Source organism: Equus asinus, chromosome 21, assembly GCF_041296235.1.
Source record: "Equus asinus isolate D_3611 breed Donkey chromosome 21, EquAss-T2T_v2, whole genome shotgun sequence".
Lineage (NCBI taxonomy): Eukaryota > Metazoa > Chordata > Mammalia > Perissodactyla > Equidae > Equus > Equus asinus.
Genome location: NC_091810.1, coordinates 50,102,059 through 50,109,943, shown reverse-complemented (window position 1 = coordinate 50,109,943; position 7,885 = coordinate 50,102,059).

The following is a 7,885-nucleotide window of genomic DNA, read 5'->3' as shown; positions in this document are numbered from 1 at the left end:
CCGCCCCGCCACCTCAGTCAGCCTTTCTTATCAGGCCTCTCCCCACCACCCCTCCCTTTCATTCCAGCATGTGCCCTCCCCTCCTTAGAGGCAGACCCTACCTGAAATTCTGCTTCTTCCCCACCTGGCCTCCCTGAAAGGGCTCACATCTCATTGCTGCGGGGTCGGTGAGCCGAGGAGTTGAAAGAAAGATTTCTTGGACTCTCAAGATCTGGCAGTAGGGCTCTTTTATTTAGAGAATAGTGTGGAATAGCATGGGGACAGGGCCCATGGGCAGTCAGAGCTGCTGCTGCTGCCGCTTCTGCTGCCCCCACTGGCATGGGGACAGGGCCTATGGGCAGGCAGAGCCGCTGCTGCTGCCCTGAGTTGAGGGTTAGGGCTAATTTTATAAGGCATGGGTATGTGAGTCATCTCTTTACAAGACAAAGGAAAGAACATGAAAAAAAGTTAAAATGGTATCAGTGCAGGTGGGGTCTGGTCATTGGGTGATCCCATGACTTTTAGACAAGAATCAAATCGGATTAAGTAAAGGTTAGAAAGGTTAGAAGCCACCACCCTAAATCAGTTACATGAGATTGCCAGACAGCAACCAACTTAAGTTCTTGCCTTCCCCACTAAGAGTTTCTAGGGACAAGGTCATCTCCTTTCTTCTTCCTGGTACAGAGAGGGAGGCACCTTTTACAGAGAGAGATTTACCTTACAAATGTAAATGTGTCCCAACAAGGGCAAGTTCCACTCCTCAGAGCCTCCTTCCCTGTCCCAGTTTATCAAAAGCAATCAGCCCCAAACAATCCCGATGCCAAAGAGACATATCCTGGGGTGGCCAATTTCAGGTCCCTACAAGGTCATGCCCCCTTCCTGCACAAATGCAAATGTCTCTCAAAAGGGCAAGCAAAATTCCAATCCTCGGAGCCTGCTTCTCATCTGCAGTTTTAAAAGTAACCAGCCTAAAATCCTCATCATCATCTCAGGGCACAGCCCCTACCTCCTGTCCCCTGTCCCAGGCCAGTGGCACTCCCCTATGTCCTCACCCTGTCGACGAAAATAATCCATAACCAATCTATAAATGAAAATTTGGGTGAGTTTATTCTGAGCTTAAATCTGAGGATTATAACCCGGGGCCTTTAAGGGCACCAAAGAAGAGGGGTGCACAGAGTGGTTATATACCCCCAGAGAGGACGTTTCACATAGGATTGAAATGTCCCTTTTACAATAGTTGCGAAACTGCTCTGTCAGCACAGCGATTGATGGCAACAGCAGGTGGGTCTTCTGTCTCAGTGAACACAGCAGGGTGGCAGTCTGTTGTCTCGAGCTGGGTGGTCAAAGGTGAGTGCAGCAATCAGTTCCTAGCCTAAGGAAAGATGCTTATCCCTAAGGAAATGCCAATGTGGGGGGAAGTTGCACCTTTATCTCAAGGGCCTCTGTTCTGGCCATAGGAAATGTCTAAGCAGATAGACAATGCGTGCTCAACAGCCACAGTCAGGCCCTTTTGGAAAAAACAAAGTCAGGCCGAATTAGGTTTATACCAAATGGCTTCCTCATATACTCCAATATATCCTATTGCTTGCCATTTCTATTTGTCACCCTCTCCCTCCACATTTCTGCCTCACGATGCCCCCTCAATGCCCCCTCCTCACTATGCTCACATGCTCACCACCCAGCAGAATCGCCAGGCACAGTGGGACCCCACCCTGAACTCCCTCACAGCACTCTTGGCCTCTGAGATTCTGAGCCCATCCAGCACTGTCCGTGTCCTGCGGACTCCCAGAGCTGAGTCTCCAAAGATCTCCTGGGCCTCCACAGGCGACTCGCTGGCCCCAAATCTGTGTCCCCATCTCCACCTGTTCACCCAGGCATGCTGCTCAACTCTCCCCACACGCCACCTCCAGAACATTTCTTTCACCCATTGACCCAGCTCTGGACCCCCTCCCTCCCTCCCATGCTTCCAGTCCTGACCTCCCGAAAGAACAAACCAGTCACATTCCTGTTAAAAAGCAAAATTCAACCAAGTAAATTAGAAGATCTAGTTGGCTTTATTCAAGGACTCATGAATCAGTGTGCATGCCATCCAGAAGATAGAAACTCAAAGGAGTTACACAAAATGGAAGGTTCCTACGTGCAGAAGGAGGGCAGGGCAAGAAAGTATTAGCAAAAGAAAAGAAAGGATTGTTTCAGTCCAGGACGTCTTCCCATGGGGGAAGGGACAGCAGGAGTTTTATCATGCTGATTATCTCACTGGTGCTGGTCAGGAAATTCTAGACTACCCACTAAGATTATAGCCCTGAGGCCCAGTGGCATAGCAGTTAAGTGCACATGGTCTGCTTTGGCGGCCCGGGGTTCGCCGCTTGGGATCCCGGGTGTGGACATGGCACCGCTTGGCAAGCCATGCTGTGGTAGGTGTCCCACATATAAAGTAGAGGAGGATGGGCACGGATGTTAGCTCAGGGCCACTCTTCCTCAAAAAAAAAAAAGATTATATTCCTGCGGAAGGTCAAAACTACAGTTAGGTCAGGTATGAAACCTAGGTAGGTGTCATGGGCTTTAGCATAAGTGACACCATTTGGGGCCTGTGATCTTTCTCTCTCTCTTTTTTTGAGGAAGATCAGCCCTGAGCTAACATCTGTCAATCCTCCTCTTTTTGCTGAGGAAGACTGGCCCTGAGCTAACATCCGTGCCCATCTTCCTCTACTTTATATGTGGGACACCTACCACAGCATGGCTTGATGAGCGGTGCCATGTCCGCACCCAGGATCCGAACTGGCAAACCCCGGGCCGCCAAAGCAGAACGTGCTCACTTAACCACTGCCCACCGGGCGGTCCCCCTTGTATTTCTCTTTAACAGCCCCCGCACTCTAAACCCTGCAGTGGCTCCCTGTGGCTCTTAAGATAAAGTCTCAAGTTCAGTCCATAGCACTGAATGGGGTTCCTCCTGCTCTCAGCAGCCTCCATTCACGTTACCCTACCCTCTTTAGATCCCAATTTAGACACTACCTCCTCCAGGAAGCCTCCCAAGATGCCAAGTCTGTGTTTGGGCTGCCCTCCGTGTTCCCACAGCCCTTGTGATTCCCCCAGCCCAGCACCAAACCCTGGGTCATGTGGGTGTCTTCTGCTACTGTGGGGACTCAGTGAGGCTGGTGACCAGAGGCAGGAGAGCAGAGCCCCTGCTTTGGTGGGGTCATGGCAGCCAGGCAGCAGCAGGCAGCATCTGGGCCTATGGTGAGTGCTGTGCCTTGCAAGGTCCCCTGCTGGGCCTGTGGCAGTGGCAACGGCATGCTCACCAGGCCAAAGCAAGAACTGTGATTCAGGCTGGAGACGAAGCTGTATGGCCTCTGAGTCTTGCCCTCCAGTCCACTTGGTGGCTCTGCGAGCTACACAAGTTCCTCTCCATAAATTCCATTTCCAATCAAGTTGGGCAGGGTCAGTTTCCTCCAACTGATAGAGAAATTGTCACCAGGAATGGCAGCAGGTGGCCAGGGAAATGGGGGTGTGCCCGGACTGGACATTTGCCTGGTTGAAGTTAAAAGCAGGGAAATCCAACCAGGACTGGGGGAGGGCTCCAGCAACCCTGACAGGCTGAAGTGACAGAGCTAGTAAAGCCACTGCTGGCAGTGTGGAATGAGAAAACAGAAAGTTGTTCACCTTGTTTCCTGGTATCAGAGGTCCTAAAATGCTTGGAATTTATTGTTTTTTTGTATGCTAATGAGATGACTGCTGCGGGGGAGGGGGGAGCAGTGAGAGGGAGTCATTTCCCTCTAGACAGCTTCAGGGTAGGGGCTGGCCACCACAAGACCCAGCCAGGAACAGAGGGTTGGGGGTGGGAGGTGTGGGGGGGGGGGGGGGGCGGCGGCGCAGAGCTGGCCACGCTCCGCTTCTGCAGCCCAGGGTTTCACCGGTTCAAATCCTGGGCGCAGACATGGCACCGCTCATCAGGCCATGCTGAGGTGGCGTCCCACATGCCACAACTAGGAGGACCCACAATTACAATACACAACTATGTACTGGGGGGCTTTGGAGAGAAGAAAAGAGAAGATTGGCAACAGATGTTAGCTCAGGTGCCAATCTAAAAAAAAAAAAATAGAGGGTTGGTACTTTCGGCCCCACCCCCAACCTGAGGGCATGGAGGGTGGAGATTGACATCTATCACCATAGGCCAAGGATTTAATCAATCATGCATGCCTACGTAATGAAACCGCCATAAAACCCCGGAACCGGTGGCCCTCAGCGAGCTCGTGGGTTGGTGAGCACGGTGGTGAACCCGGAAGGCGGCAGCCTTGGGCAGCTTGGAAGCTCCGCACCACCCTTCCCCGCCCTGCGCACCTCACCCTGGGCCTCTCTTCCATTCGGCTGTTCCTGAGTTGCAACCTTTATATAGACTGGGAAATGGAAATGAAGTGTTTTCCTGAGTTCTGTCAGTGGTTCTAGTGAATTATCAAACCTGAGCAGGGTGTTGTAGGGACCCCCATCTATAGCTGGCTGGTCAGAAGTTACAGGTGGCCCTCTCAGGACTTGGGAATGGCACCTGAAGCGGGGGCAGTCTTGTGGGACTTAAGGGACTGAGCCCTTAACCTGTGGTGTCTGCACTAACTCTGGAGTTAGTGTCAGAACTGAATTGAATTGTTGGACCCCCAGTTGGCGTGGGAGAATCAGAGAACTGATCGTTGGTGTGGAAAACCCCACGCAATTTAGTGTCTGATGTGGCGTCAGAAAACAAGACACCACAGGTGGCCACTCAGGTGATGCGCTCATTGAGGCCAAGGGCCATTACCTTAGAATAGCATGAAGGGCCTGAGAAGTGAAGGACTGGTCGTTAGGTGGTTGCTTCTAACAGCACCAAACAGCTTCAAGAAAGAATGACAGGGTCAGGTTCTTAGCTGCTCATGTCAAGGCACAAACAGAAATTTCTCAACTTTGCAAAGGAGTCTCCTATTGTTGCAGCCATGGAGCTGAGAGAGCCCAGCATCAAAGCCAAAGGTAGATTCTCAGGGTTTCAGACTAAACATGGGTTGAATTCACAGCCTCCCTAAGCCATTATGTGCAAGTTAGGCTCTGATCAGGACAGAGCAGAGGGTGCACACAGAGACCCTGGAAACAGGACTCCACATGCCTACATCCAGTGGGCAGTTCTCAGTCCTTAACTTCCTTGACCACTCATCTGCGTCATCTGACACAGTGGGCCACTCCCTCCTCCTCCCACACTCCCCACACTGCTCCTTCTCACACTCCTTTGCTGGCTCTTCCTCATCTCAAGCTCTTAATGTGGGGTCCCCAGGGCTCAGTCCTTAAGCCCCATTTCTTCTCTATTTACACCCGCCTTGGAGTTTCCATCCAGTGTCATAACTCTCAAAGTCATCTACCCACTGATGATGCCATTTCTTATCTCTAGCCTAGGGCTCTTGAACTCCAGATTTGAAGATGCAACTGTTCTGTCAACATCTTCACTTGGATCCAACTGGCATTTCATCTTAATGTGCCTTCAACTGAGCTGCTGACCCCCTAGCGCCACTAGCTTCCCACGCAGGCTTCCAGATGTCCATAGTGGTAACCCCATCCCTTGGCATCATGTCTTTCTCATGTGCCTTCATCCAAACCATCAGTCAATCCTGGCTCTACCTTCAAAATTGAAGTAGAATCTGACTGCTTCTCAACAGCTCCATCACAAGCATCTTGGTCTCTCACCTGGGCTATCACAGCAGCCTCCAGACAGGGCTCCTGGCTTCCACTCTGCCCCATTAGTCTATTCTTGATTCAACAGCAGCCAGAGGGATCCTTTAAAAATGTTCATCAGATCAAGTCCCTCAGCTCAAAGCCCTTCATGGGCCTCTCATTTCCAAGGCCCCACATCATCTGTACCCCATGACCTCTGACCTTGTCTTCTTCCACCTCATTCTCTCTTCTGCAGCTCCCCCACCCCCACCCCTCGCTTCCTCTATGTCCCTGGGACTCTCTGGGCACAGCCTGCCTTCACAGTATTGCACTGGCTGTGGATGCTCCAGGCTTCATCCAGGCCTTTGGTCGCCCCTCTGTGAGGCCCTCCCCTCTGTCCCAGCACCCTCTAATATACTACATCTTTATTTCTTTACTCTGTCTCCCACCACAAACAAGAATGTCAGCTCTGAGACAGCAGGGAGTTTACCTGTGGTACTCACTGCTGTATCCCCACTGCTTAGCCCATGGTAGGTGCTTAACGTGGTAATGAAGTAAGTGGAATGAAGATATATGAAAGAACTTGGAGGAACAAAATTATCACCAACCCCTGGCCCTTCTGCACCTCCCTTGCCCACCGAAGCATGGTGTCCTCCTCTGAGACCTCATGAGGGAGTTACTTTGCAAGGGGAGCCAAGTCTCCTCATGCCCCTCTTCCCCAACTCCTTAGTATCTCCAGTGCCTTAGACTAGAGATGGATTCCAGCATGTCTGGAGACCTTATTACAAAGTCAAACCCAGAGGGGAAGGCTTATATATCAAAAGAATTGTTAAGACTCCATTATTTTACATTGACCAAAATATGGAGAATATGTGTGGGAAAAGATTGACGTCCTAGACCAAGGAGACTAGAATATAAGTTTACATTGGGCTGAATTTATCACTACAGATGCACTTGCTGGCATAAGTGACTGGGGCTGTTCTGCGTGTCTATTTGGTTGGCTGAAATGAAAGCTGGGTCACGCCAGATGCAACTGAGATGCCAAAAGCTCCCCGGTATAGAGGAGACTCCAAAGCCTCAGGAAGGCTCATTCATTCACTCAAATAACTGTAGGGCTGAAGTAATCACGGATAACTCACCTTTTCCCTGAGTGCCTGCAGAGGACCCAGAAGATACTCCCTTCACCAAGGCCTTTGGAAGTCCACTGCTGACGGGAGCATCTTTGAAAAGTTTCAATTTGCTGGGGCTGTGGTATCTAAGGTCTGTACACTGAGAGGCTCAAACAACAATTTATTGTCTCCCAGTTCTGGAGGCTGGAAGCTTGAAACCAAGGTGTCAGCAGGTCCATGATCTCTCTGAAGGCGCTAGAGAATTTGGGATTAGGGGCCCACCATACTCCCGTATGACTTCATCTTATTACATCTGCAAGGACCCTCTTTCCATATAAGCTCACATCCTGAGGGACCAGGGGTTAGGTCTTCAGTATATGAATTTCAGGAGGGAACACAATTCCAACCATAACAAGCACCACAGTCACTGTTCTCCATGGGTCAGGGATTCTGACTGGAGACACTATAGTTGAAACGGCTCCTTGATTTCATTGCAGACACCAGGACCTTGAGCTGCTCGAGGAGAGAGAGGAGTGGAGACCAGGACATGCAGGAGGACTTACAGGTAATCTGAATGGTCAGACCTGGAAGGATCTTTCGCAGGATCACCAGGCCGCCAGGACCAAAATCGAAGGGGAGGCAGGCAGAGTCCTACTTGATGTGTATAACGAAAGAGCTGGAGGTCTGCCCAAGAGAGACCTGACGGTAACAGAGAGGATTTCTTACCAATTTTCTAGATCAGATCGGTCTACAAACCCAGGGCTGCTGAAGGAAGTGGGGTGGGTGCCCTCTAAGGAGAGCCCCATGAAATGGCACAGGCTCACGCAGGTACTTTCCCCATAACCCTTACCAAAGAGCCCTGTGCCCACTAACCAGGGTGTGGCAGGCACTAGCCTGTCGACCACAAAGCCATTTTTCACTTTCAATAAAATAGCTTTGTTCAGACAACACTGTGCCCAGCACCCGGGGATGAACAATGATTGGTCTAAACCAAACATGGTGATACTCCTCTTCACAGGTGATGATTATATTTTATTTTATTAACATATGGTATATAATTATTATATTATAAATATAATTCAAATGTTGCTGAAACCTATGTCTTTGCAACAGCATTTTATTCTATCCAAATA